At 42.2% G+C, this 7,615-nt stretch overlaps 1 long non-coding RNA gene across 1 annotated transcript; it reads left to right on the top strand.

Annotated features, from left to right (window-relative positions):
* The first annotated feature begins 2,274 nt into the window (after positions 1 to 2,274).
* Positions 2,275 to 3,572, top strand: LOC117848017 (uncharacterized). The gene is made up of 2 exons (XR_004638766.2): positions 2,275 to 2,453; positions 3,264 to 3,572. It is a non-coding gene; the product is annotated as an uncharacterized lncRNA (long non-coding RNA).
* The last annotated feature ends 4,043 nt before the right edge of the window (positions 3,573 to 7,615 follow it).

Raw genomic sequence — 7,615 nt, 5'->3', positions numbered from 1 at the left:
AAAGCGTGAAATTAGTACCGGGTAGAAATTTTCGATCCTCGGAGGCCTTTTAATACCGGCAATAACACCGATCGGTACTAAATGTCTACTAAATGGTGACATTTAGTACCGGTCGGTATTATTACCCGCTACTAAAAGGCCTCGACCATTTAGTACCAGGCAATAATACCAGTACCCTGTGGAGTACAATTTAGTACCGGTCAATAACACCGACCGGTACTAAATGTCTAGTACCGGTCGGTGTTATTGACCGGTACTAAAAAGCCTCTCCACACGTTTCTTCAAAAGGAAATCATATCTAACTCAATCACATGTGCTGTGTAGGTGAGATGGTAAGGAAGGTTCACGCGAGGCTTGAGGTTGTGGATTTGAATCCCACAGACTGCACACGCGCATATTACGCGTGAAATTCACGTGTGCGGGGACCTCTGGCTATTCACCAAATTTTTTTCTTATTTTTTAAACGCAAAGCTGTTTAGTACCGTCATGGCGCATTTAGTACTGAGCATTTTTGCCGGTACTAAATAGCGTGGTATTCAGTACCGAACAAGCGGTATCGGTCAGTCGTCCGGTACTAAAGGGGGTTACTAACCGGTATTAAATGTCACTTCCCCAGTAGTGCCACGAAGATAAGGATTGAGGAGAGGGAAGAGGGATGAGGGGTAGGAAAGAAAAATATCTTATTTTGCTGGTGTATCCAAACACCTCTAGTTAAAATTTAGCTAGGTGATTTTTAGCTGACTAAAAAGAAACACTAAATTTTAGCCAGCTAAAGATTTCATATATAAAAAACCTGCCTCTACAGAAAAATGGCAGCAGGAGTGGGGAATCCACATTCGTGTGGGGCATCTTGACAACGTGCTCCATAATATTGTAGACAAGGAATTCGGAATAAAAAAAGCACACGCAGCGAAAACTTTCGGCTGCATGTTTGGCGAGAAATCTCTATCTGTCGGGTTCTTCTATTCCCGGGGAAGCTTTGCCCATCGTACATCTACAAAACACGCCTGGCTACAAAACATTGCAGAAGACACATGTGCTACATGAGACCATTGAGTGAACTCGAGTCGGTCTCTCGGACGTGGACACGAGTCGTCATGCACGTGCCAGTCGCCATTTTCCGACGCGTTTTCTGGTTTTGTCACCGTATCAGGCCATCATTGTAGTCGGCGGCATCGTGTGAATGGAGGAAGTGGCATGGAAGGAATTTTTTGTTTCTGTGTACGATGCTCTTGCTGCTAGAAAACTCGGTATTAGTACCAGTTCGCAGGGTGGATATCTCCTGAAAATGTATCCGGGATTAATTCGTCGAGATAAAAGGAGGATTTTTTATCACGGGTCCCAAAACCGGGATATAAGATCCCCTTTTAGTCCCGGTTGGTATTAACAAGCGGGAGAAAACGGTCGCCACGCCAGGGGCTGCCTCCCGCCCCTTTTATCCCAGTTGGTAATACCAACCGGGACTATGGTTTTGCAAAAAAATTTGCAAAAATATGCGTACGTCTCAAGTCACGTGATTTAGCTTCCTTGCCATCCCACCTACAAACCACATCTATCTATATAGGGGATGCTATCTTTTTATATTAACTCATGGAGGACCCTTTAATCTAGGTTGGTAACACCAACCGGGATTAAAGAACTCATTTAATCCCGGTTGGTAATACCAACCAGGATAAAAAGGTTCGAGGGATTTAGTCCTTTCCCAGCCACACATAGGGGACCCTTTTTATCCCGGTTGGAAACACCAATCGGGATAAAAAGGGTCCGAGGGCTTTATTCTTTTTTCAGCCACCTGTGGGGGACCCTTTTATCCCGGTTAGAGTTTCCAACCGGGACTAAAGGACCTCCTTTTATCCCGGTTGGTATTACCAACCGGGACTAAAGGGTGACCTTTTAGTCCCGGTTGATCTTACCAACCGGGACTAAAGGGTCTCCGTGTGTGCCTGAATTTTTCAACCGGGACTAAAGGACCTCCACGGGTGGCTGATTTTTGAACTGGGACTAAAAGGTCCCCTTTAGTCCCGATTGCAAATACCACCCGGGAGTAAAGTGTAGGGCACCCTCTTTTCTCCTGGACCGAAATTAAACCGAGACTAAAGGGGGTGCTATCTAAAGTCAGTTCTCTAGTAGCGTCTCTCTCCATTGTTATGACCTGAGTCAGTCTACCATTTCATATATTGGCCGAAGACTACTTGAACGTGGGTCAATCTGTCACGTACATCACATGGTAACAATGCTTATATAAATAGGTGCCTGGTGTTACACCTTAACTTACAAACAAACGAAAACATTCCCAACACATAGTGTAAGACAGGATGGTGTTCTCTGCACACAGAAGCACCCAGATGCATCATCTGCTCCAACTTGCTGCCATCGTAATCGCGTTGTTGATGTTATTTTGTCTTCAACTGTCGTTCGGCAGTGGAGCACACCATTACCTTTCGGTACCGACGGTACGTGCATATACTAAAAAATTCCCTAGATATTCTGCTTGAAAATTTGGTGAACTGTCAAACAAACTCCACATATAACTCTGTTAAATCCTTTTATAAACAATCAGGATCTCTACATAACATCTGTTTACCCAAAAAGAAACGCTAAACAACTCTATGCGCTATCTATCCTACTCACAAATGGCACAAGGACAATGTTGAAGGTTGTGTATGCATAAGTTTACAACGTGAGCGCGCGTACAAGGAGCATTTTGCATTATCTGTATTGCATTTTCCAAAAAAAAAAAAGGATGCCTTGCGCAGAACTCAGTTTTTGTAGTTACGAAGTTCATGCATTTTATTGGCCGTGGACCACACTACACTAACACCATCTACATCCACTGTTGCGAAGATCTGAAATTTGGGTGCCTTTGGGTTTTGGTAAGGTGTGCCACGATGCATGGTTCTCCCTTTTGTACACAAATATTAGAGTATATTGGGATATATCACTAGATATGCTACATTAGAATTGTCTATATAATCCTGACTTGACATGTCTCTATGGGAGGCTACTTGCTTCTAAGCTATGTACTTGAATATAATCTGCCCACGAGGCTCAGTAGTACAGTCGAACCAATTACACCAATTCTTCTCATATGTACAACAAATATTATTTGTTTTTTTGGGTCTAGAGTTCACCCTTGGAAATCATCCCAACCGTTGCTCGAGGAGTACAATGCTTTCAAATAAACATTTTGAAAATTTTTATATAAAGACTGAAAATTGTCCGTTAACAGTCTTATCTAACAAATTATATACTCACTACTGCAGGGGCAGGGTAATCATGTCAAGCCTCCAACTGTTGATCCTCCCAAGAAGGGATGAGAATGAATGCGCTACAATTTGTCACCTCATATGGAATCCGTAGTAAATGAGACAATTTATTCTCATTTAATCTATAACTATCTATCTTGGTGTATTGTACACTCCTCTATCTAAACAAATGCAATTCTAATTTTGTCATAAGTTAAACTATCTCATGTTTGACTAAATTTAGAGAACATGGAAAATGTTCTCAACATTGATAACCCCAAATATATGTACTATGAAAATATTTAATGATGAATCTAGTTATATTTATTTTGTGTCATAATATTGATACTCTTCTCTGTAAATTTACACATGCTTAAAATAGTTTTACTTAGGATAAAACTGTACTTACATTGTTTTTGCAACGGAGGGAGTATTTTTATGATATATCCACGAGCTGCCTTAAATGCGTGAAGTATGGAGTGTTTAGATGATATAGAGGGTGTAAAAGCCTGATGTGGAAAATAACAGCTGCAGCCAAGAAGAAGCATACATCCGTGTAGAAAGTTTAGTATACCATGCTGCCAAAAAGGAAACCTTTGGACCTTTCTAGTAAGAGGAAACGTTTCCAAGTTGCATTGGGTACACAATTACAAAAATCAATTAATACAATATTGTTTTTTTGTACTTTCCTTAACTTTTGTTTCTGGCATGGTAACAACGTATCATAACACGGTATTAGCATGAGAGTGCTGGACACTTCTTGCCGAACACGACCTTGTTGATTCTCACGCTTCTGAGCAGATTTGGCCTCATCTATGGCAGTCGTCACGGTCTGGTCGACGTTCCGCAAACTTCTATTGAAACGTTTGTTTGTGCTTCCAGAAGATCTTCCTGCTAGACATGCCTCCGTTTGGCACGACTAAAGCGTTTGTTAACCCAGCTGCCCACAAAAAAGTAGCTTGTTAGATAGAGAGTTGAAATGGTAGATATTTGGCAGCAAGGCTTTTCTACAGCTTTTGCCATGTGGGACCCACCCATCATTTAGGAAGGAGCTCCAATGGTCGTCTTCCTGGACCGACCCGTGCATCCGGCGCCGCACTCACCAGCGTCATCACATTCGTAGACCAGTTTCAATGGATGTTGCAGGAGAGTTTCAGGAACACTAACTTCTATACTACATCATCAAAATTACTTACTTGGTAGGGTAATTATGATGAAAGAGGAAGGGAGAGTTTCACCAAGTTCACAATCTTAATTGTGCACTAAGACTGACCTTATGCATGAGGCTCCACTAGACGTACATTTGAAAATGCACCGGTACATTAAGTCCTTTCACACTGCTGCAGAATAGAACCGACAAGAATAGCGAAGTAAACTTAGGCTAATCTCAATGGAGAGTTTCATTTTGATGTTTACAAGATAGCCACATAAGCAACATGAAAATGAAATTGTGTTTGAAACTACCTCTACAATGCAAAATTTTATGGTGTTGTTTCATATGCAGTACATGCAAGACACAAAGGTAACTGTGCATACATGGTTTCATCTAGATGAAACCCCTCTTACCTCTCTTCTTATTAATTCACTGCCACATCATCAAAAATGCTGATATAGCACCCTAATTAATGTGCATGAAACCTCTATGAAACCTGCACTGGGATTAGTCTTATCACTACTGCTGTACATCAGCACGTTTACTCAAATGTACCGATGTCATTCCGCATCAGCACATTCATTTTTATATGCTAGCTACCGCGTTCATCGAGCCTCCAGAGAGAATCAACTGCTCGGCTTCTCCGAGGGCATCCAGTGTGAATTCAAAAAGATGGAAGTTGAAGAGCTTCATCTCCCAGTGCAAGTTAACGGATTGAATCGGAAGTTAGTCGCGCGCGCGCACGTGTGTGTGCTTTGCCCGGCTTCCTAGTTTGTTCTCACTTGTTTTGCTTGTTCACCATTAGGCTTTGTTCTACATCTCGACAAAAGGCAAAGTACTTCTGCTCCGGCCTACTCTTTTTGTTCTTGCTCGCTCCATGTTTTTCTAATTTTGTTGTGCTTATTGTTTTTATGCAAAGAAGGGGCACCAGCATGGTCCAACCTATTCTGGAGTTGCCTGTCTCTCGCTGCCTCCTCCAACAGCTGAATGTGTTGGCCGTGATATGGCGAGGGCTGATCCCAATCTTCCTATGAGTGGGGATAACTTGGTTTGTTGGTGAAAGAAGGCATTGGATCAGAGGACTCATCGATTCATACGGTGATGGCCAAGAAGAGGCACCGAATCAATCGGTGACAATGGAGCTCAGGCGTCAGTGGCTCATCGGCTAGCTAAAGTTGGAGCACCAAATCAGTCGGTGATCGCAATTTTTATGACCGTTGAAGCAACAGCTAGTTCTAGGACTTGGGGCTATAAATACCCCATTACCTGGGCATTTGAAAAGTTTAAGAGCTTGAGAAGCTATACACAAGTGCAGTATCCACCACAGTGCTCAAGAGAAGATTAAAGCAATTAGCATAAGGCTTAGATCTTGATTAGTGCTAGTTTAGGACTATTAGCGCATTTTCTAAGGGATTAGCCTAGAGTTAGGCAAGGTTTGCGCACCTCTTTGTTATCGGTGCTTGCGTGCACCAAAAGTTCTAAATCTGGGGCTTGTAAGTCTTGTGAGACCCTCTAATCACGTATGTGGAGTGGGTTCCGGTGTATGTGAAAAGGAGGAGAGGCCCTTGGTGTTTTGCCAAAGCTCTACTAAGTGAAGAGCGGCGAGGAGCATATGGAAGAGGCTAGGCAGAGACCCATTTACGTATAGGAAAAGCCCGTTTACTATCCTATGAAGTTACTTAGCCAGGAAGCTTACACCGTTGCATACGTCAAGGCAGTAAGGCGGTGGCTTACATGATTCAGAATTATAGTCAAGCAGTATCACGGGTCAGGATACGCGCCTTGGACTATAAATAAAAGGCATGTAATAGGAGATTGTAATGTGAGGAATATAGAGACAAAAACGAAAAGGCTAAGCTGTCGTAGCCTCGGAAACTTTTATGTTCCTCATATTCGTGTATGTTAGATCCTTGTGATTAGCTAATAGGTTATGTCAGCTCTCTATGTTTTAAACATAGGGCTACTGTAACTAAAACGACATCTGATTTTACGAAATGGACTACTTGATGTGAATGTCATTTTATTTGTTGTTTATATTTATGTTTCCTTAAAAAAACTAGAACATGAAGAAAAACTAGATCCACGGCTTTGATTTAAAAAGAATGTAAACCATCAATGGGTCGAGAAAAGGTCCCAAAGACTTGGTGTTCCTGTTGACACCGGTTTTTCACAAGAGTCAACCATTATAGATAAGATTCTGACAACTGATGAAGGAGAGAGAAAGAGCTTGAAGTTGGCGCCACGTTGACCAAGTCTAGCTGTTGTTGACCATGATTCCAAAAGCGGATAGAAGACCAGTCGGGCTCAGTCCGAAGCGAAATCGACTCCACCAAATAAGGGAAAGCGTGGAGATGTATCTTTAGTAGTTTTAGAAATAGCTGTAATAGTCATGATGTAATCGACTAGGATTTTAGTTTGCTCCAGGGTATAAATATAAACCCATGAGCTTTGTAATAAAAAATCAATCAATCAATACAACCTTTCGGCACCACGCCACTAAAATCCTAGGAGTAGGAGTAGAGTAGATTCGACGAGTTCCTTCTAGCTCGCAAGGCTGCATCGGCTTCGATCTCGGGCGAGCTTGTAAGTACCGTCACCCGGTCATTACGACCTCTATTAGAACTTTCTAAGTTAAGTCTCATATTATGATATTATTGTATGGCTAGTTATTGAGTTATCTTAGATTGCAAGTAGGACTTTCTATGTTTTGTCCAATATTCTACTTGTCTTCAACGATTGCTCACAGTTATCGAACGGCTTAGATCTGGTTAGGTTGTCTTCATCGGCTCCCTTGCCTTGTTTAAACGTTCACACTTATTAGATCGTATCGACTTATTAGATCGTATCGGTTAGTAGACTCTGCATGCTTTCACTGCTTTACACATGCTAGGTCTGATAGATCTTTACCCCCGCCCCTCATATCACTAACCGTCTAGCCTCTAACGTCACCGTGCTACTGTTGAGAGCCGATGCTTCGGTCGGTCTTATTCGTATCTCGCAGAAGCGTGATGATGTCATTGAGCCGACAGGGGCGCGTACGAGACCTTGCTACCGTGAGCTTGTCTGTTAAGACTAACTGGTCGAAGTTAATGCCCTCTCATCATGTTTTGTCTATGTTCAATTCACGGTCATGACATTGATTAGATTTTGTTACCTTAATCAGCTTGTAAGCGGTAGGCAAGAGGTCTTTGGTTATTATGCTCTAGTCTTTTATGTT

This window comes from Setaria viridis, chromosome 3, assembly GCF_005286985.2.
Source record: "Setaria viridis chromosome 3, Setaria_viridis_v4.0, whole genome shotgun sequence".
Lineage (NCBI taxonomy): Eukaryota > Viridiplantae > Streptophyta > Magnoliopsida > Poales > Poaceae > Setaria > Setaria viridis.
Note: the sequence above shows the minus strand (reverse complement) of the source record. Positions and strands in the feature narration are given on the sequence as shown.